This window comes from Passer domesticus, chromosome 7 (genome assembly GCF_036417665.1).
Source record: "Passer domesticus isolate bPasDom1 chromosome 7, bPasDom1.hap1, whole genome shotgun sequence".
NCBI classification, from domain to species: Eukaryota; Metazoa; Chordata; class Aves; order Passeriformes; family Passeridae; genus Passer; species Passer domesticus.
Window position 1 is genome coordinate 14,933,134 of NC_087480.1, and position 22,178 is coordinate 14,955,311.

Genomic DNA, 22,178 nt, shown 5'->3' on the forward strand with positions numbered 1-22,178 from the left:
CTTCCCCAGACAGCCTTTTCAAGTGCTTGACAACTCTTTCTGTGAAGAGATTTTTTCCTAATATTCAATCTAAAACTTTGGAAGGATTTTCTCCAAAGCTCCCTCACATCAATGACTGCCAAGTGCTTCGATTTTAAGGCCAAGAGTAGGGTGTCTAAATATTTAATGAGGTCTTACACATAGCATAACCCAGAAATCTTTAATCAGAGTCTCCTGCAGCTACCCTGGAAGTCAGTAATGTGCTGACCTTCAAAATTGATATATTCCTGAGGACTTCTAGTGATAAAGACCTACTCTGTCCTTATGTAGGATTTTTTTGGGGGTTACACTTCTTCCAACACGTACTGGCTTAATTTTAGTTTCCAACCACTGATTTATATAGTTCTACTTTTGCCTATTAGTTTAAAAAGCCTCCTGCAGCCATAAATCTCCTGCTGCAGTGTTTATACAGTTCCAATAAGTATCCTCTTAACCTTATTTTAACTAGACTGAGCCTCTCGTTAAAAATGAATGTTTTACAGACACCCAGTCATTTTTGCAGAACTTTCCTAAGCCCTTTACGAATTTCTATAATCCTTTTTTAAAACATGTTGACATCAGAGAGGGGCTGAATGTCTAAGCAGTTGCCATCAGCAGGGTGCATGTGAGCAACAATCCCTCCCCCACAGGTACAGCCAAGGGCCACATTCAGCCACACAAAGCTGGAGCTCACACGTGGCTGGGTTTCAGCCTGACATCCAAGACCCTTTCAAACATCATGGCACTCTAAGATTGAATCCTCCCACCCTGCAGATGCAAGCAATTTTCTTCGTTCCTAAATGCATGACCATTGATTTGGCTGCATTAGAATGCATAGGATACTACACCAATTACAATGGGCTTTGAATCAGACTTCAAAAGAAAATGTGCTGTGAAAAATGGGGCTTTTCGAGGAGCAGAAGACAGGCATGTTAAGAGCTTGTTCCAGCAGCATCCTGCAGCAGGAGGCACTTATGGAGGTCAAAATGCTGGTGTGCACCAGGAGCCAGCAGGAGCATTCCCACCCCAACCACGAGAGAAGCAGTCAGGAACGGTGAGCTGCCACCTTTGTGCTGACAAGGAGTATCTGCACCTGTTAGAACAGCCCTGTGGAGGGCTGCCAGTTTCTGGCAGTGTTCACGCATAAAGTACATCCTATCTCATCTATTTTAATCATTGCAATAAGCTAACGAGAAACAAAAAGCCAGCAGAGCTGATCTACACCGCTGAATGGAAAGATTCCATCCTGCTATGGAACCACAGTGCACAGATACAGTTTTACAGAAAAGAAAATGGTTTACTTGGGATGTGAAACCCATTCTAAGATGCAGAGTTGTGGGCATTTTCAACAGTTCCAGAAAAGATTACTATTCTTGCATCATGTTAGCAGAAAATCAGCAAATCCATGGTCTGATCACCCCACTCCACACTGCAGAAAGTCCTGCTGCTCCCACCTTCCAGGCTGCAGGCCTTGGAGGCCCAATTCTGCTATGTGAACATGATACAAGCTACAAGCCCCCTTTCCTTGTGTTCAGGGGGCTCTGTGGCAGTCCCGAGGCTATGGCTGTATGATTGACAACATAAAAAGGAGTTTCTGAGACCAAAATGTTGTGTTCCTAAAGCAGAGTAGCTGCAGATTTTTGTAAAATAACTTCCTGACACTGATCTCTTTCCAAACTGATGATTTTCTTTTAGGGTTTTTCAAATGTAAAGTAACAGCCATTAAAAAAAAAAAAAAGTGCTCTGCATCTCTGCTCTCCTCCCTCTTCCAACTCCTCATTTTCACTGGATGGAGAAATTCTCTCCCCTCTGCTAAGACAAGGTTTTCCCTTCCTCTGAACATCTTAGCATCCATCAGAGACACCAAACAAGATGACCCTGCAGCCTTCTCCACCTTGACAGTTCTTGAATTCCTGTATTGTTTGCCAGCAAACAAGTAAACTTCAGCTTTTTAAATAGCAATAAATTCTTCACTTCTCCCTGTCCTCTAAAATACCATGTACATTCACATCTCTCTCAAAGCAGTAATTGTGCAAGCTAGTAATTCTTAATAATTACAATGAAGATGCCTAGACTATTCCTGGCTACCAAAACTGAAGTTCTTATAGAGATGCAAATATATTATTTTTAGAGATGCAGAGCCACATTTTATCTCACAGTCTAATGGCTCTTCCTTGAAGGGTTGCAAATTTTCTTGTGCACTGTGTTTTGTCCTGCTAATGTGGCACTTAGAAAATGGGGTTCCCAATATAACAGCATCTGTAAAATTTCTCGGGAAAGGGAGAAACTGTTATTTTAAGCACAGTACTTTTGCCTCCACAAAAGTAAGCTTTTTTCTTATGCTGATATTCTTCAGAGAAAACAGTAGGAATGGGGCTGAAAGAAGGAAGATATTGCCATGAGCAAATTCCAGGGTGCAAACAGAATGAGAAATATTGATCTAATCAGCCACTCTTCTTCATCACAGCAAACAAAAATTGCCTCACATACTTCCATGCTCAATGATAGAAGTCAGCCCTTCACTCCAAGGCACAGTTTGCAGTTAATCCGATTTTCCTGGAAACAACATATTTTCTGTTTAACTTCTTTTGCTGCTGTTGTAAATCTATTCTTTTCAATATGAATTTTGCAGACAGGCTTTTACACGCAGCCCAAGCTATTTCTTTTGAAAATGGCAAAATATCCCTCCTTTCCTATGAATAGAATTGCTGTGGGCACAACAGCTTTAAGGAACACCAGCCAAAGGAAACTCCTCTCCAGGGGTGCAACAGCTGGCTCCAGCAGCTCTTCCAAAGCTTTCAGGCTCCCATCAAGTTTTGGTGACCACGTGGCCTCTCCTGACACCATATTGACTGTCTAGCAGGACATATGATGAGCAAACATCCAGAGCTGAGGATGCTCTTTAATGACAGCATTGTTCATGCACCTGACAGTATTATAACTTGAGTTAGGCTGGGAGTTTCCATGGAAACAAAACATGACACTAAGAAATAAAGCAGAAAACAGATTTGGAAAGAGGGTCCCAGGCTGTAGCCCACTGACAGTCTGGAGGAACTCCAGCACTTGTCACAGCAATAAGAGAGGAAAATAGGAATAAAATAATTCCTTATGAAATGGTTTCATCCTGTCACACTTCAGGGCTGTTTTATTGGTGATGAGCAGCTTGGGCAGAAACAGGACAACCTGTACCTCTGCATAAGCAGCAGCTCCAGGCAGGCAATGGGCAAAGGAGGCAGCAGTGCTCGAGCTCAGCCACGACCAGCGAGACTCAGCCCTCCCAGGTCAGAATCAAACACCTTAAAACATGCTCAAATGCTGGTAGTTCCAGCTTCCCCTACCCAGTGTGGTACAGGAGCTGGGATCTCAGATGCCCTGCTGGCAGCCTATTGAGAAACTGGGTTTGCTCAGGCTGTGTGTCCCAGAGGGGCAAGCACAGTAACCTTGTGTGGAACCACTTTTCCACCAGCCACCACTGCAAGGCATAGGTGCAAGATGACTGATAATCACTGCCACCACTGCCATCACCTGCTATTTCACCACAGAGCCAGAATTTTCATTTGATCCAAACACTTCACCCCGTCAGAGGAAAAGGTTCACTGAAAGGCAGCAGTTAAATGTTGAGATCTAATGCTTCCATTATGGCCAAAAGCAAGTGAAGAAGCATTATCTTTCTTTTCAAACACCTCCACCACCTAAAAACTATTTCCAGGAGGAGCTGCACATTATTAGGATTAAGCTCATTGCAGTCTGGATAGAAAAATGGAAGCTCTAGCTCATTTTTGCTAGAAACCCTGTGCAAAAGGCATCAGGCACACTGAGCCAGCATGCAGTGAAATGGCATTTCCCCCAGCCTTAAGCAATGCCAGGCTGGGACAGAGCTGAACAGCCTCCTCCTGCTCCCCAGCTCAACACAGACATCACACTGGCAGAGCACAACCCTGTGCTGCATTACCAGCCCCTAAGTCAGCTGCAAAAAAGCTATTTTCAAACCAGCACAGCTCATGTTTGCCTGGGGTTTGGAGCTTCACTCCTGAAAGCTGCATGGCCATGGAGTTCTTCAGAGCCTTCTGCTTCCTGAGCAAAGAGGGGCACACTTTGACCCTTACCCAGAAGGGTCAGAACTCAATGCAGAACTCAACAAGTCAGCATGAGATTTTTCTTAGAAGCCTGATAAAGGACAAAAAGTTCAAAAAGGGAAGAAAAAGAAGGTTTTGGCTTTAGACTCATTCCACCTACAGTAAAACTTTCACTTGAATGGTTATATGTGCTGTTTTCTTGCACTTGTCTGACAAGTTACTCCTTTTTGTGCAACAAATTCTTATTCGAAAATAACACTGCCAACAGTTTCTAAGAAAAATCTGCACAAGACAATATACCCTTAATTTCTGAGCTCTTTGTAACTTCTTACTCAACTCCTGTTGAGACATGAGCATGGCTCAAAAGTGTGACAGGTCTGAAGAAGGAAGGTTCTTGCAGAAAAAGCCTGGATTGCAACACAGAGAACTCGGTGATTTCTCAGCTCTGCCAGGGTGCTCATCCCAGGCATGTTGTGTGTCTCAGTGCTGTGCATGCCTCAGTTCTCAGTGGCAAAAGGAGATCAAAGACAGCCAATGTTACCAGCAGACCCCCCTGAGGCATGGCAGATGACAGGCCCCTGGGACAGCCTTGCTTGCACTCACCCTTGGCTTTTCTCATTTCTTTGATTGTAAAAGCTCCTCTCTGGATATGGTATTTAGCACAACAAGGGATGTCACAGTGCGTGTGACATATAAGAAAAAAACAATGAAGTCAAAGACATACCTCAAACAAGAATCACATCCCAATAGATTTCTTCATAAATACCAACTAACACATCCTACAATAATCACTGGATTTTCAGTTCTGTCTTGAACTGGAACAACCCATTCCAGTTTAACTTTCACTTTTGCTAATGCCACCTGAACTTTCATGGACCCCAGCCTAGGCTTCCTCCCCACCCCTCCACCTGGACCAAAGTTTCCCCATCTTTGGTCCAGCCAGCACTGAAAGTCATATTCTGGGGATGGTTTACACTATTTACATCATCCAAACTGCACTGAAGGACATCAACTACATCCTTGGCTAACAGCTGCCTCCCTTTCAGGAAAAGCAACAGTTGTGGGGAGGGCAAAGAGGAGAGCTCCCTGCTTAGGAGCACCACAAAAGGAGTTTAAATCCACAAGATCCAAAGAACTTTGCACATCTCTAAGGTCTAGGCCCAGCACTAATCATGTCCCTGTCCATCCTATTGCAGCTCACAATTTAATACACTCAGATTATAGTTGAACAACAAGTACCACATCCCTGTTTAAGAGACGCATGAATTATTGATGATGTTCAGGAGCCCTATTAAACTGTCTAGTGGGCCAGCAAGAACATTCAGTAGTTCAGACGCATCAAAATGAATAATAAAGCTTTCTATTTTGAAGTTTGGCCGTTAGAGAAAAGAACCCTGGCAAATATATAATTTTGTGTAATTTCACTTGGATGCTCACTGTAATAGCCGTAGTATTTATGACACCATGAGTCATAACCATACACTCTTCGGATAGCAAAGACACCATTATCCACACTATTTAAAATCACAGTCCTTATGCAGGAAAATATTCTACTAAAGGCAAGGCCTGCTTATTTGCCTTAAACTATAGGCTTAGTCTATAAATATGTACTATTTCTCTACATACATCTGTGTTAGCCATGAAATGCGTGTAAATACGTGTCATAAAAGGAGAGTTGTGAACATTATGAGAAACACCTTCCAGTAATCCTTTAGATCCTGCCTGTAAAATAGAAAATCCAATTAAATTGCCTTCTTTTTCTTCTTCAAACAAACCCTTGTCATACAATAATTAAATCATAAAACAAAGCCTCTCAGGAAAAAAAGACTATTGCAGATTGAGAACACGATACCCACCCGCATTCTGGCAGCATCTCTGTGTTTCTCTGAGTGCAATGAGAAGACAGAAGACAAAGTTATCATCTTTCTTTCTTTTCAACGAAGGGCAATGTGGGCTAAAGCTGTTTTGAGGAACATTTTCAGTAAACTTGAGACAAAGGAGATTTTTCTCCATTCAGTTCTGGCAGATATTCAACTGCAAGCTCGAGAAGTTCCTGCACTGGTCAGCATCTCTCTTTCCTTCCTTCTCTTCACATAATGTGTGGGAGACTGTGGCTCCTGAGGATATAACCGCGTGCTGATTGCCAGCAGAGTTTTCACAGCTGCCAGGGACCTTTCCTGGGTATGATACTGCACACAGCCTCTGGGATTTCACACATTTATTCAGTGCTGCTGATAATCACTCAGGGTGAACCTGAGCAGTAAAATATTTATTCTGAAAGACCCAGTGTCTTGATTTAAGGAACCTTTCAGCAGTTTGGGACTCAGAGTCCACCTCAATCACTGCAGTTACAGTGAAACAGTAATTGGTATTTGGAGAGATGTTGTTACATGCTATTCAAAGGCATTTAACAGGATGCAGTTGCTATGTAAATATTACATCATTTTTATTCACAATATGCTTATAAAGCTTCTTTTTTTAATATCCTTCCCTGTTTGCTTGCAATCACTGTCCACATAAAAGTAACAAACTTGGGAAAAGTACCCAAGTACCCAAGTGTAAACACAGGGTACTCTTAAAAGCTTTCCTGATAGTGAAGCAATTGTTAACAGGTAATTTTGCCTTAGAAGACACTAAAAGCTGAATGCATTTCCAGAATTACATGCCCCAACACTGCCATTGCAAAGCATTTTTACATAGCAGTGCAGCACAGCTATTATAAAAGATGACATCGACTGCTCCAGGCAATATTTTGTCCTTGGATCTTCATCTTTTCCAGAGTCAGCATTCACATTTGAGCAAAACAAGAAAAGGATAACAGGGTCTGCTGTACAAAAAGAGCTACCTGTTCCTATCATCTTTACAAAATAAACCCCTCATTTCTTATATTTCATCTCCAATCAAAAATCTGTCATCTTGACAAAACTGAACTATCTTAGAAAATTATATCAAGATTTTCAAGCTTGACCTCTTAGCTACCAATCACCCAAGAAACTACTGCCATTACGACATACATCCAAGCCCCTTAGGATGCTTTTCATACTATTAGGAAGTCTAGTGTTCAATTTCAGCATTTTCTCATTTTTCCTCAATCAGCCAGAAGCAAAAAAAGTCCCTGAGCGACACAGAGCAAAAGAGAAAATTCTATCTCAGTATCCACTTTTCTCACAGAAATCTCAAAAAGAAATCAGAGGTGAATATAGCTCTATAATTATTATTCACAAAGTGTTTCCAGTGAGCTTTTTCCTCATCTCTGGGAGATGCAGTGTTCTGCATCAATGTCAGACGACATGGAAAACTCACTTGCAAACTCTATAAAGGGTTGTGAATTCATCATTGCTTGGGGCAGTGATGTGGCTGCTAGTCATTTCCTGATCAAAATTAACTTCTGGAATAATCCAAGACATAGAATATACAATAAAATACTGATGCAGCTGTAGAGCAACACTTCTTAGAGACTAAGAAGAGATTGGGGATTGTTTCTTTGCTTGTTTATGACAGATATACTGGAAGTCTTTCATTTAGGGTCTGGATTTAGTTCTTCCTTCAACCACAGCTAATAGTCAGATGACAGAGCATTCAAGCTCAAAGCTTGTAAAGTTTTAAAAAGAGATCCATTGGAAAGCATTCCACAAAGATTTAAGTATTTCTTTGTCTTACAGGCAGGTGATGTCATTTCTTTTGGCTTCATCCCTGTCGGGGGAGCTCAGGAAAGTGAAATCCAGAAACATGGAACAGGTTCAGTTTTCCATCATGCCAGTTTATGTGTGCCCATGTCACAGCCGAGGGATGCTTGCGATGGACCTCACTGGTTTCACTGGTCAGGAAATTTCATCCAGAAAAACATGTGCCTGTGTGCCATCCAACAGGCAGCAGACCTGAACACAGAGACTCCCCAAGACCTGCCACCAGAGTAATGAGCTTGGCTGCAGAGCATGAGACACAGGTCTTTCTTTTTCCCTATAAAATGTCATTACTGTGGAAGCAGTAAACACCCTCTGAGATTAATGCAGTCATTTCACATTGCTCTGCAAGCCACTACATGAGGCAGATGTCAATGCTGAAATTTGTATTGATTAGTGAAATATGAGCTTTCCTAATATTTTGTAAAAATAGTGATATTAAAAAAAATACCTGTAGAGTTTTTTATTTGGAAATTTAATAACACCTAGGTAGTTAAAGAATTTGTACCTGCAGGAAGAGTGACAGTGTTAAGCAGCCCACTGTAGAAACAACACCCTAAAGTCTGGATAGGTTTAAAAATATCTGGTTAGAAAATAAACCCAAAATGTATGCTTCCACTTATTAAAAAATAGGAATTCCCTCAGTCTGCTTATCTGTGTCCTGGCACCTTTTTATTGCCTGGGACAAGAGCAAAATTGCCTCTCCCCCTGCTGCCCACACACCACCCTTCAGCTGGCAGCCGGTCACTTGTGGCATTCCCTGGGCTCAGCACTGGGGACAACGAGGGCATGCAGGGCACCCCCAGCCAGGTGACACCAGTTTGGTGGGAGCGTTGTGCTGCAGGGCAGGAGGGCTCTGCAGAGGGATCTGGCCAGGCTGAGGCCAGTTGTGTGAGGGTCAGCCAGGTCCTGTCCTGGGTCACAGCAACCCCCTGCAGCTCCAGCTGGGCAGAGGGGCTGGAAAGTGCCTGGAGGGAAAGGCCCTGGGGGTGCTGCTCAGCAGCAGCTCAGCAGGAGCCAGGTGTGCCCAGGTGGGCAAGAGGCCACTGGCACCTGGCCTGTCCCAGCCATGGGGTGGCCAGCAGGACCAGGACAGTGACTGTCCCCTGATGGGCCCTGCTGAGCCACTCCTCAAATCCTGTGCCCAGATCTGGGCCCCTCAGGACAAGACAGACCCTGAGGGGCTGGAGCGTGTCCAGAGAAGGGAACAGAGCTGGGGAAGGGTCTGGAGCACCAGGAGCAGCTGAGGGAGCTGGGTTGGCCTGGACAAAAGGAGACTCAGGGTGACCTTCTCACTCTCTACCATCCCTGAAAGCTGCAGGCAGGTGAAGGTCGGCCTCTTCTCCCAGGCAATCAGCAACAGGACACGAGGAAGTGGCCTCAAGCTGCATCAGGGGATGCTCAGGTTGGACATCAGGAAGAATTTCTTCATGAAAGGGGTTGTTAGAAGGGGCTGCCCAGGGAGGGGGTGGAGTCACCATCCCTGAAGGTGTTCAGCAAATGACTTGGCACTTAGTTCCATGGTCTAGTTGACAACGTGATGATCAGTCAAAGATTGGACTCAATGATCTTGGACGTCTTTTCTGACCTGAAGAATTCTGTGGTTCTGTGATCATGTGCATTTACTGAAGAGTTTACATGGCAGAACAACAAAACAATCACTCTAGGTCATCTTGTCCTACTAAGATAAGCATTTTTAAAACCTGTGAATTTTAAACCCATGATTTCTGAGCTGTGAGGACAGATAGAGACAGGTGAGCATAGGCAGCCAAGCCACAACAGAAGAGAGCCCTGTAAGCACACGGCACTTATTGCTTCAGCAGGAGGGAGACAACGTGTCCTCCTGACTCTCTCTTCTCCCAAATTAGCATCATTAACACAGTATTCACACCTTCTGTTTCCCAACCCACAGGAGATTTCACTCAAATGCTGTAGGCAGACATATTTGCCCTGCCACCAATGAAAGAGCCAGGGGGAAGCCTTACCTTATCCATTACAGCTCTTCAGAAAATTACTTGGAAGCCCAAGTCTCTCCAGCCTACTTTGACAGGCTAAAGCAACACAAACCATACAACACAAATTGGAGGAATAAAAAGAGAACTATCATAGCATCTGCAGCCAGCAGCAGACAGGGACAAAGTTTAAATCTCCAGTTAATAGCGCCTATTACTTTCAGGGCTCACCACAGACTAAAGAATTTCATCTCACTTTGAAAAAAAAATACTTTTCCTCAGGCTGAGGACTTCATCAAGCACTCCCATGGCCTGATGAAGTCAGGGTCTGTCTGACCCTTCAGAAGCCACTCCTGGGGTCACACCGGCACCATTCCAGGCTGTCCCTGCTGGGACCAAAGCCTCAGCAGTGGCAGCTCCAGTCACCCACCAGGTCCCTTCTTGTCTCCCTGCACACCTTCCCCCACACACAGACAGGTTTTCCTCACTGGCTCAGCCCCAGGTGTCCCATAAAAGAGCCCCAAATATCCTGGTTCCTTTATATCATTTAATCGTGGTGCAAGATATAACAACAGCTGGAACTGGTGTCTCCAGGGAGGGACCCCAACAAAGGAATCCCTGGGCTTTTCTGCCCTCACAGTGTGCACCCATTCCAAGGTGACATTTATTCTGGGGTCTTGCTGCTGTTCACCAGCTCCTGCAGTGTGTCAGAGTGCCTGGCCACCCCAGGCAGCAGCAGAGGCCCCGTGTCCTTTGTCAGGGGCAGTGCTGGTTCCCAGCCCCTTGCCTTGCTCTGGCCATCTCCCCCACCCAGGACACAACCTGCAGCTCTCAGTGCAGCTGCACAGGGAGCTCCCTGCACCAGGAGTGCTCCTCAACTGTCAGCATAACTTCCTCTTATCGCAACCATTCTCCAACCCAAATTCCAATCCTCTCACATTAAAAAATGCACACCTATCTTTTAATATTTATAAATGAGTACTTCAAGACAGTAAGACTTGTTTGTTCTAATTTTTACACCACAACTAGAAAGCACCTGCACTGTGAGATAGCAGCAATAACTCTGATTTAACCAAATTTTGTTTGCAAGTAGCACAAGGTTATCAATTCAGCAAAGGATTTTACAGCATGCCCCCACAGTGAAAAACCTCCAGAGAAATAAAGAGGGGGGGCAATAAACACCTCCTAGGTAAAATGTCTATTACCTTTAGCATATTTATAATTTGGCTTAATGTAAAATTTGGAGATTTATTTTTGCAACATTTCTTTTTATTCAGCTTTTACAAAGACTCACATTCTTTTTCTATGCACCCTATATGCATTAACAATCACTAAAGTAATATCTGCTTGACATGCCCTTGCTCATCAGTCTAACTTGAAGCATGGTCTGACTTGGCAGCCTGATGAGCAGTCCTTCTCTGAGCTTTCCATCGTGTTTAGGGCTGTAGGCTGCTGGGCTGCATTTGCACACATTAGATGAGCACAGGTGTCCCTACTGCTAAGATACCAATAAAACATTCTTTTAGGAATAAAATGAATCCACTCAACCTAAAAAGGAATCTAAAACATTCTTAAATACTCATGGCATCTTCATTTTGAAAAAAAATTTAAAAAACACAAACAAAAGCAAACTTTCAAGTATCCATGGCTTAAATATAATTAGGATTTCTAGAAGAAATATTCTTCAGCCCCAACATAGCCCATGTTTTATTTAAATTAGCAGTTCACCTAAGAGCTTTAGCACATATTTTCTTCTCAGGCAGTCCTTATTACTTTGTGACTGTTTCGTATCACTCCTAAATAACAGTGTCACCAGCTAAATGAATAGAGTGAACCATACTTACAGATGATTTATACAGAACTCAAACATGTATCAGGAGGCATATTTCCACCCTGAGTCTCTGGATATAGTTCCCTGTGGCAGCAAAGGAGCTCTGTGCCTTTCTGCCCTGAATTTCTAACGAGATAATTTGCATATGCTCACACTCCTGAGCTCTGGCACGCACAACTTTGCACAAAGTTGGAAACCTCCATCTGGGAAAGGCACACTGTGTGCCTCACCCTGTTCTGAACATCCTCTACAGCCACTGCAGGCATCACTTGGCACACTAGAGGCACTCCGCTGCTTCTGCAAGGAGAGGGCAGAAAACAGACAGGAGGAACGACGCCCAGCCTTGTTCAACAATCACACAGCAAGCATTGGAGCAGTTGGAGCTGTAGGGACTTGTGGACTCACCTCCATGGACAGAAGAGAGGAAAGAAGATCCCTTTTCCTCACTCGTGAAGTCAAACAGTGAAGAGCTGGGTGCTGATGACCAGTCACGTCAATTTCCCTTTGGTCCTTCATGTTATCCTAAAGAAGTCCCAAGGACTCCAAAAGTCTTGTGGATAACGTACAAAGTAATAACCAGAAAAGAAAACATGTGAGGAAAATAAGACTTTGAAAATAATTCTATTAGTCCAGCTGGCCATCACATAGGATAAATCAAACTGTGGTGTTGGATGCTGGAGTGTTGGGACCCTGCTCGCTGAGAATTTCAGACTTTCTGTGCTGACAGACACTACCCCCAAGAGAACACTGCATTTGACCTGAAGCCGTGGAGAAAGCTTCCAAAATTGAATGATAGAACTAAGATTATGTGTGTGTAGTTTGATTAAAAGTGTATAATATCACATGGTAAAACCTTAGAGTTTAAGGTTTTAGAATACAGTAATACATACAAAGCAAGATAGAGGTTTTAAAGCAAAGGCTTCTTTACCTTCTTCTTCATAAGTTTAAGTGGTGTTGTGGAGCAGTGATGGTAACAGAGGAAGCATCAGATGAAGGACTAGGAGCTGAAGGTCTAACACCTGAAGCATCCCTCACCTTATTTAGCTGCTCAGTACCCTGGATAATGTATTCTACATACTAACAGAAGAATTTTTAAATGCAACTTCAAACCTAGCATTTGTAAAATTGAAGTACATTTTTTATCTCCTTCACACAGTTCAGACTTTGTTTCAGATTTGAAGGAATACTGGAGAAAACAAATAATCTGTAAATAAAGAATGAACCCCAAAGCAACCATGAAGATGCAGAGAGAAAAGTCCCCCCAAACATTCCACATAACTTCTTCTACTGCTTTGGGTCTCTCCCTTCCCTGTGTGGCCATGATTTTCATGGATTTTCAGCATCACACTTATCAGATTTTATTGCAATCAGCTTGAACACAGGAACCTGTCAAGCAGCACAATCATATAAGGGCTCATAACCAAACACAAGGACTTTTCCCTTCATCTTGCCACACTGCAACCATCTCAAAGAGGCAGAAGGGAGAGAACACAAGCTCCTACTCCATCAGGTACAAGGAGTTCTGTGAATAAACCTCAGGACTGGCTCAGAAACAAGCGTGAGGCTGTTTGTGCTAAGCTAAGCAAGGCAGTGGCACGAGGAAAGGCCAGCACTTTTGGAAAGAGGCAGTCACACAAGAAAATTTGCCATCTAGTAAAATTGTCCACTCCTCGCCCACATGGTGTTAGGAGTAGCCCCCACTGGGCTGTGCTTAAACACATTCACAACAGTCAGGCAGACGTGACGTTGATCACTGCTGCCAGGATATATTAGGATTATTATATTCTCACCCTACTTTTTACATTATTCTCTAAGCATCTGCTATTTGCCACTGTTGGAGACAGGATACCAGGCTGTCAGTAATTGTTAGTGTCAAGGAAACAAATGGACTGCTCAAGAAAATACTGTGAAAAAATGAAAGTGGCAAAAAGAGAGAGGAAGAAGTAATCAAGGTGGAATCATAGAGTCTCAGAAATGAGGTCAAGGGGTGCTAAATAAATAATAAATACCAGGGTGAGCACTGAGGGGATAGGAAATAGAAAACAACACCTCAGTGATTGGAAGAGGAAATATTTTATTCCATATTCCTGCTAGAAGGGAAGTATCTCAAGGGCAGAACAATGGAAAAATATGATCAAGCAAAGGAAAAGACACAGATGAGCCATGGAGCATTTTGGATGGGCCACAAATATTAGTCCAGCAATTGCAAGTGGTCACCTGGACATGAGACCCAAAGCAGCATCACAGAGCAATTGCTAGAGGACTGAACTCCTAAGGAAAAAAACAAACAAACAAAAAGTATTTAAACACCAGCAGCGACCTCAGAACCAATGAAAAGTATGGTGAAACAAATTACAAAAACCAATTTTGTAATTTGCTTTTTCTCTTTTTCATGGATTTTATGAATGCCTCAACAGCAACCTGTTCAGTCTCTCCTGGAAGCCATCACCCAGTGGCCACCAGGAAGCTGAACCTGAAAGCAGCAGAAATCATTGTGACTGCAGGACCTCCTGAACCTGCATGGGATGGAACCTCCAGCAGCCTTTTGAATAATCCTGAATTTTTTTAATCTACTTAATAAAGGGGGGAATGGGGGAGAGGGACTAGCAGCTGTGCCAGCACTGCAAACTTGTTTTTTTTGCAAATGGCTCAGTGACACACCACACACTGATTGTAAGAATATCATTACCTGAAATTACTACAGCACACTTTAAAGATCACTGATAATTGACAAGATGTAATTTTAATGAGGAACAATCAGTGAATGGAAGTGCTTTTAACTGGGCCTACAGAGACAACTTTCACAGCCCAATGCCACTCAGAACTGGCTTAAGTGATAAATATTGCCAAACTTAGACAAGCACAAACAGCTCAGTCCTCTGCATGTGCCCAGCCCTATCAGAGATCAGAGAAAAATACAAGCCTATTTGTCTAGGATCAAAGAATGCAGTGGGGAAGAATCTACCCCACTTACAGAATGGGGAAATGTTACATTGAAAGTTGGAGAATTAAAAATATATATGGGAGTCAGAGGAGAAAAATGGAACACAAGGTCCCAGGGCCCTGTTGGAGCTACAAGATCTAATGACACTTTCAGATGTTTGGAGAGAGGCAAGGTTAGAAATGTCATGTTGTTTCTGTGCATGGTGCTAGTGAGAATATTAGTAAAATCTGGGATTCTGCTGTCCCAGAGAAGCCACCTCTAATGTCCACAGCTCAAAAAGATCCTGAAAAACACAGAGAAATGCATAGAATTTAAGTGCCTGAAAACAGATTGTGTGGAAAGGGTTTAGATTATATGATCTTTTCAGCAAAAAGAAGGCTGAATAATGATTTGTCCACATCATGGGAAATGATTTGCATTACCAGGAGGCTCCTTAATTAAGCAGACAAAGGACAAAGATGATTCAACTTATGGAACAAGAAAATAAACAGATTGGATTTATTATTTTATAAATCACCAGAAATAATTACTCACCAAAACAACTACCCTGAGGATACCTTTGAGATCCAGTTATCTGCACTCTTTAAATAAGCCTGAATATTCTTCTGAAAGGAGGGGAGAAGTTGCTGGGTGACATTTTCTATAGCCTGTGTCATCAGGATGATCCCAAGGATCATACAAGCATTGCAGAACTCAGGACTGCTAGAGAATATTTGCCATATTCACACTACAGTGCTCAGACCTACTTACTTACATGAGGTTTTATATTTGCACACAGGTTTAGAAAATAGAGAATGAGATGATTAACATTTAAAAGCAGTTAAGTTATCAAGACAAGAGAGTTGTTTGGTACATTTATTCCAGCATTCAGCTATTTTATTGTTGTAAGCTGAGTACATAGCACTGGGTACCATAAAATATAAAAAAATCAGGCTTTTTCAGAGGGAGCGTATATTAAATTTAATCCATAACTGTAAGAGTTTCAGTAGATGTACAATACCCCCATTAGAAACATTAATATTACAGTCTTCCAGATAACAATGTCCACAATAACTGTGTGCAAACCACCATGCATAATAAAGTGTGGATAATTAATATGCTTCTGGTTTTTTTTTTTTCTTTGCAAGCAATAGTTGTTCTAAAATCATATGTCTGCCCCGAGCTTCCTAAACGTCACATATGCTGAAAAAGAAAAATTGTGGTCAAATGCTGCAACACTTGGCATGAAAACACTCTAAAATTTCCACATTTCGCCTGAAAGAAGCCTGCTGGGTAAATCTCAAACATAAAATTCTTTATGGCACAAATCCCACTGTGCTGGTCTCCTCTCTGCAGCACTAACTGCCTGCATACAGTCAAGGTGTTGGGAAGTGGGCAGGAGCAGAAGATCCACCCACTGACACAAACATGTACTATCCACATCAGTCCATAACTGACACAGATTTTGCCACTTTGGTTTCACCACAAAGCCTTGAACATACAGGTCTGGTAGCTAAAACAGCTCTTGAACAGGAAACATGACCAGCAGTGCCAAAGGGATGGTTTATAGAATCAAGTAGCAGCATTGGGTCCCAGTGAGCAGAAACAGAGCAGCAGCTGCTCCTGGCATGCTCGGGAGCAAACAGCAGCACACACTCCACAGCCCCACTCCACCACAGGCACTGGAAAGGCTCTCAATTCAGCAAGGCAGAGTCCAACCTGCAGGGTCAGATCCTCCACCAAGCCCTTCAAAGGAGCCTGGAGCATCCTGAGTGGGGCTGGTGGTTTGCTGGATGTGGACTGAGACCAGCTGCTGTTGTGGGGGGTTCATCTCACCCAGTGCTGCTGCACCACCCCTCACCCAGCCCTGAGCCTGTCGCACAGGCTCCACCCATGGGGCTGGAGAGGACTGGGCATTTCTGGCCTGCAACTCATCTCATCTTGCTGTAGACAAGGGTGATGGTTCCCTCAGGGGGCTTTTTTCTCTGCTGCAAAGAAAATCTAAACATGAAGCTCCAACTCCAATGCTTTCAGTGTCATATTAATGCCCTCCTGTCTGTCAGAGCCAGGTAATTATATCTGTAATGACCAGTGAGACCTTCCACACTGTCACACCTAACAAATAAAGCTGGGACAGAGCAGGGAGACCAACTTTGCCACTGCTTGAGTTGGAATCAGAATTTATTACTTGTTATCTAATATCTGTGGAGGAAAATTTAAGAAAAAAATGAAAATACATAAATTGGTCATAAAGGAACAAATTGGTCATGAAGGAACCAGAACATGTCCAGAAGACCAAAGTGATGATCACAGTGTGTCCTGGCTGTAGAGCAAATTAGCTGAAGTAGTTATTGTGCAACTTGAATTCATGGACCGTGGCCCAAGGATGGAAAAACCTTGGTTGGCAGTGGGGCTGATCTGTATCATGTCCTGGCTCACCACTGAAGTGCAGCTGTGCTGTGCAACAACCTCCCACCTCTATTTTCCCCTTTATGATCGTGCAGAATTCATACAATATTTATAGCAGGGGAGGAGCACCACAGTGATGGGGGGCGATGCCATTTCTCTAATGTTTGTTGACTTATGGCTAGAATGTGCAATTCTACAGCTGAGGAATGTATCATTCCTATTCATGCTGCACTGCTCAGAAGGGCTCACATTTCAGCCCATGTCAGCTGAACAAAGGTAGCCAGATCCTTGGACACTTGCCACTGCAGCTATGTAGTAGAATTATGGTTCCTTGAACATTTTATGATCTCTGATGATAGCAGCATTTACACTGGGCTGATGGTTCAAATTAATCTGATTTTCAGAAGTTACAGCATTTAATTAGGACTGGTAATAAAAATTACAGCATTGAAGGAGCATTATGACAGCATCTGTCCTGATCCGGGGGTGGGGAGAAACAGTCAGGATTTTTTTTAAAAGCAATAAATTATTAAATTTGGTTAGTCACAACCAAAGAAAATGACCTTCTGGAACAATAAACAATAGATAGCAGCTGCCTCATCTTTGGGGTGGAAAGACACTTGATAATTTTGCACCTCAAAACATTTCTTTGATGTGTTGTAAAACCCACTCAATACGGATCCCTTTCTGTACGTTTTCTAAGCAACTACATCCTAGCACTCCATTTTTACTTTTATTGCCTTTCAGACTGGTGAGAGCAATATAATGATTCATCATTAAAGTACTCCTTAAGCAGCTTTGTTCCTATTTGTTGCTATATATATTAAATAGAAATTGCTCTTTGAATTCACCTCTAAAGTCAGACTCAGTTTTTTATCTAACAAGAATGATCTCCAGTCGTCATCTGAATCTAGCAAAGTGAGAAAACCTTTTGCATAATATAAATATCTGCATTCACTAAGAGGAGACTGATGCCACCACCTACCGTGAATGCATTTTATAAGTGGTACAAAGCCAGATAGGTTTCAAATGCAGTCTCTTAAAGACACTCCAGGCACTCTCAGAAAGGAACAGTTTTATCTCCAGCTCAACAGTTTCTGGACCACAGGCTTTACTCACCTGTGGCTGGTTTACAAGCAGCATACAAACCATAAAAATGCAATGGTTGCTGAAAGAGTGCAGGTACCTAAAGACAGGCCTGTGTTTAAATCCCTGAAGAAACCAAGGGAATCACTCCCTAGCAAATAGTTATTTCTTTGGCCTGTCTGTCACCATCTCCTCACCTCTGTGACTGATGAGCAGCACATGGATCACCAGCATGGCTGGGCAGGCACAGGACCTAATGGATAAGGGCAGGCATTGTCTCCAAAAGGGCAAACCTGAAGAGATCCCAGCATCTTTGCTGCCAGGTCAGCATTGGGCCCATAAGAACATCAGATTTAGATCCTTCTTGCAGAGGGGCACAGTGGAGAGTCCTGCCCTCAGTCTCCAGGGTGGGCAGAATATGACTGTCAGGGAGAAGTGACCACTACAGCATGTGTGACACAAAATGCTGGCCAGACCCCATTTAATAAATAATTTGTTTTAATTACCATTATTATCTCTCAACTTCCACACAGAGTTTAATGCAGAACTTTAGTGCTGACCAGAATGGCTGCTCAGAAATACTCAATGGTTCAAATACACTGATTTGATTTCCTGAGCAGATACAAGGCAGTAAGGAAGATATTCCCATCCACGTCTTCAGAACACAACACATGGAAATATGCCCCAACATTTTGTTCTTTTTGTAGAAGGACCTTTTGAAAAAGACACTTGATGGAATAGAGGCACAAAGATGACCAAAATAGTTGCTGGCCAGCAAGTGCCCAATCCAATTCTGAATTTTGAAATCTTGTTTAAGAACCATTTAGCTTTGATTCAGCCAGTTCTAATCACTATTCTGTCCGTGTGCAAACAGCAGTAAATGGGATGACTAATACATATTCTTTTCTAATGTTTCCTGCACAGGCAATGGTGTTAATGTCCACCACCTTCTATAAGCACTGTTCTAGACAGAAGTCATTCAGATGACCTTATACCAATTCCACACTGGTGAGACTCCACTGAATGTTCATACATTTGCGTTTTCATCACTCCAAGTGAAGTCAGGAGAGGTTTCTCCTCTTTGTGGGAGAAATAAGAGTTGCTGTGGAGCACTGGATATCACCTAGTGTGTGGGTAAGAAGGGATCCTCTTTCTCAGGACAGAGAGAGCAGCTGCTTCCCAGGTATCATCACAGCCTCCATCCCTGGCAGGGATTGTGGCTTCTTGATTCATGCACAACAAGAAATCCACCAGACCCGCTTCTGTTTCTGCCTCCAACATAGAGGTCTTGCAGAACAGAAGAGGTCTTCTCTACAGCATCCCAGAGGAGGACACACAAAAGTGTCCCGTTCTAGCAAAAAAGAGAAGGAAACGCACTTGACTGCATTTGGGCCCAAATTACAGCAGGGGAAAAAAAAAAAAAAAAGAAAAAAAAAGAAAAAGAAAAAGGCAGGGGGATTCTACTCCAGACTTCCCTACGAGATATGTCAGTGCTGAGTCAAACACAGCACAGCAGCCCTGGGGAAACTGAGGAGGCAATTACAAATGCTCTGACAAAAGCGCTCAGGTAGCAACACGTTCCAGTTAAGAATGTGTTGCTACCTGAGCAAAGAAAACAAAAGTGACTAAAGAGATTTACAGTGCAGATGACAGTGCTGCTCTTTCTCCCGAAGAGTGCAGTCATGAATGACACATTTGTTCTGCCAGGGTGCCACAGAAACACTTCTGAAACTGTTACACAGCAATGGCACTGCTGGCTGTGCTGCATCAATAGCTCTGCAACGCCAGGAGCAAACACAAACCACTCTCCATGTGATGCAGATGTGTAATCCAGGCAGCTCCTTCCTCTTCTGCACAGCCAGGCTTCCTTGGCAGGTCTGCACTCAGGAGCCAACAGGCAAACCTACACATGTGGGTCAGCCAGGCCAACAAAATCAAAGAGGTATCCAATGCCCAACACCGCTTTTCCAAAAAACTGGAAACTTTCCTCTCAGCTTAATCTTCGCAGAATAAAACTCCCACTGGAGGTCTCAAGACAAACCAAAAAGAGCATGCCCTGATGGTGAGAAGGTAACAGTATTAGCTGCTGTTGATTTTGTTAGGGATTTCTCAAGAAGGCAACTTTCAAAACAAGCCTAAGTAAATTTGATGGCACTGACAGATTTTTTTCTCCCAGGTATTGGTGCAAAAAATCCTCAAGCAAAGATTCTGGGTGGTAAAGTAGTTAGAGTTGAACAAAACTCCTCTTCACAGGGCTGGCAAAGCAAAACACAAATCCCAGACTCATACACTGCTGCTTCTAAAACAAATGTCCTTCCCTACTTCCAAACATCAAGATCAACCCTTAAGGACCTCAACATTCCCTCTTCCTCAGAGAAGATCATCACCTTTTTTCTTCCTTAGTGTAATTTCACTCCTCAAAAAAGCACCAGCTCCCTGTCAGCACCATTTCCCCCATCTGTGTGGGTGCCCTCTGTCCTCCCCACGTCCACAGGAGCAGAATGAAGGGACCTGTAGAGTGCACTGTGTCCCAGTTTCTGAACCAAAGCATAACCCAGCATACTGCAGCCAACCTCATGCAAAGGTCATATAGCAGGGAAAAGTAAAAGCTCCCAGGTGCATTTTGCTGAGACAGAGGGTAGTTTGTTCCAATTAAGTGCAACAACTTTATTGCCAATCAGAAAAGGTATCGCTCAGGTATCCTTTGCCCTCTCCTCCCTGCTGCACACAAAGAAATCACACATGTATTTTCTGTCCGGCATTATAGATTGCAAATTAAGCCCTGTTCCCAAGTAAAAAATTTTAAAATTGTATACCCCAGACCGAGGAGAGGACTGTATCCCCCCGGAATAGATCACGGCATATTGCACAGGCAGCAGCACCTACCTCCGTGAGCCGACAGAGCCAGCAAGGCAACATAATTCCTCTTGGCTGGAGACATTTACCCCAGCTCAGACAGCCGGGGCTCTGCTGCCATGCCTGGAGCTTCGGACACACCAAGAAAGCATCTTCTGTGAGCAGCACGGCTCCTCTCACACACCGAACTGCAGCAGCGGCAGCCTGGCAGAGCAGCAGCAGTTGAATTGCTGCACATGTATCTCTGCAGATTATTTCCTGCTCAAACACTTGGCGTAAAAGCAGATGCTCTTAACCCTCTGGAGGCCTCTGCCTTTGTCCCCCCTCGGCAGAAGAAAGCTAGCAACTCCAAATATTCTGCGGTGAGGCCGGAGAGGAATGACCGGAGACATGCAGGGCATCTTCCGAGAAGTAGTCCCAAGCTCGTGTGAGTTGCAGTCACTTTGTGCTCAGGGAGCCAGGCATTCCCACGGCAGCCCCCAGCATCCCCAGCCAGGCACCACAGCGCATCACCCACTGCAGAGCCCCCGGCTCCAGCGCAGGAGCCCCGGCCAGGCTGGCGCGGCCAGGGGTCTGACCCTGCGGCCGGAGGGCGAGGGACACGGGGGAGCAGCGTGCTGTGGCGAGCCCAGCGGTGACCCCAGGCAGGCTCCTGCCCGTGGCACGGCGCTCCGCGGCGCCGGGCGCTGCCCCGGCACCCCGGGCACGGCTCGGCACAGGGCACGGCGCTGCCCGCTGGCACCCGGCAGCGCTGCTCCCGCTCACTGCCTGCGAATGTGACTGGAAAGCATGGCTGAAAACATGCTACAATTAACAGGAGGGAGGGAGATACTATTGCTCTCCTGCTAGTCTTAAAGGCACATTGCTCACATGCGCCTGGGGAGGATGCGAGCGCCCGCAGCTTCGGTGCCGGCGTCTCACCCATGGCAGAAGGAGCCCAGGCAGGAGCCCCGACCGGGGGTGGGGAGGGAGAGCACCCCAGGAGCCGGGAACTGAAGGGACAGCTAGCAGGAGTGCCTCCATCAGGGCTGGGAGCGAGGCCTGGCACACCTTGGCTGTGCTGGGAGTCCAAGCAAGCCCCTGCCACCCAGCCCGACTGCTCACCCCTGTCACTGCACCTCCACCAGCATCCCAGCCAGACATGGGGCACGCTGGCCCCGAATCCCACACAGCACCAGTCATTGTCTCCAGCAGGCAAGGAGGGTCTGGTACCCCCAAGGACCAAAGTGTCCCTCTCTGGTCTTGGCAGGAGTGTCAGGTCAGTGGCACTGTTCCCATGGTCCCAGCAGCAGGTGCAGTTTTGCACCTTGGTTTTGCACAAGGATATCCCTTCTGCACAGGCAG

General features: G+C 44.4%; 1 protein-coding gene across 4 annotated transcripts in view; it reads right to left on the reverse strand.

Annotated features, from left to right (window-relative positions):
- HTR2C (5-hydroxytryptamine receptor 2C) overlaps positions 1–21,677 on the reverse strand; it is a 215,878-nt gene extending 194,201 nt beyond the window's left edge. For 3 of the 4 annotated variants that reach the window (XM_064426977.1, XM_064426975.1, XM_064426976.1), the window contains exon 1: positions 20,865–21,666. The gene's annotated coding sequence lies outside the window, so the exon portion shown is untranslated. Of the gene's footprint in view, positions 1–20,864 lie in introns of all 4 variants that reach the window. The other variant, XM_064426978.1, reaches the window with a different exon arrangement.
- Between the last annotated feature and the right edge of the window lie 501 nt (positions 21,678–22,178).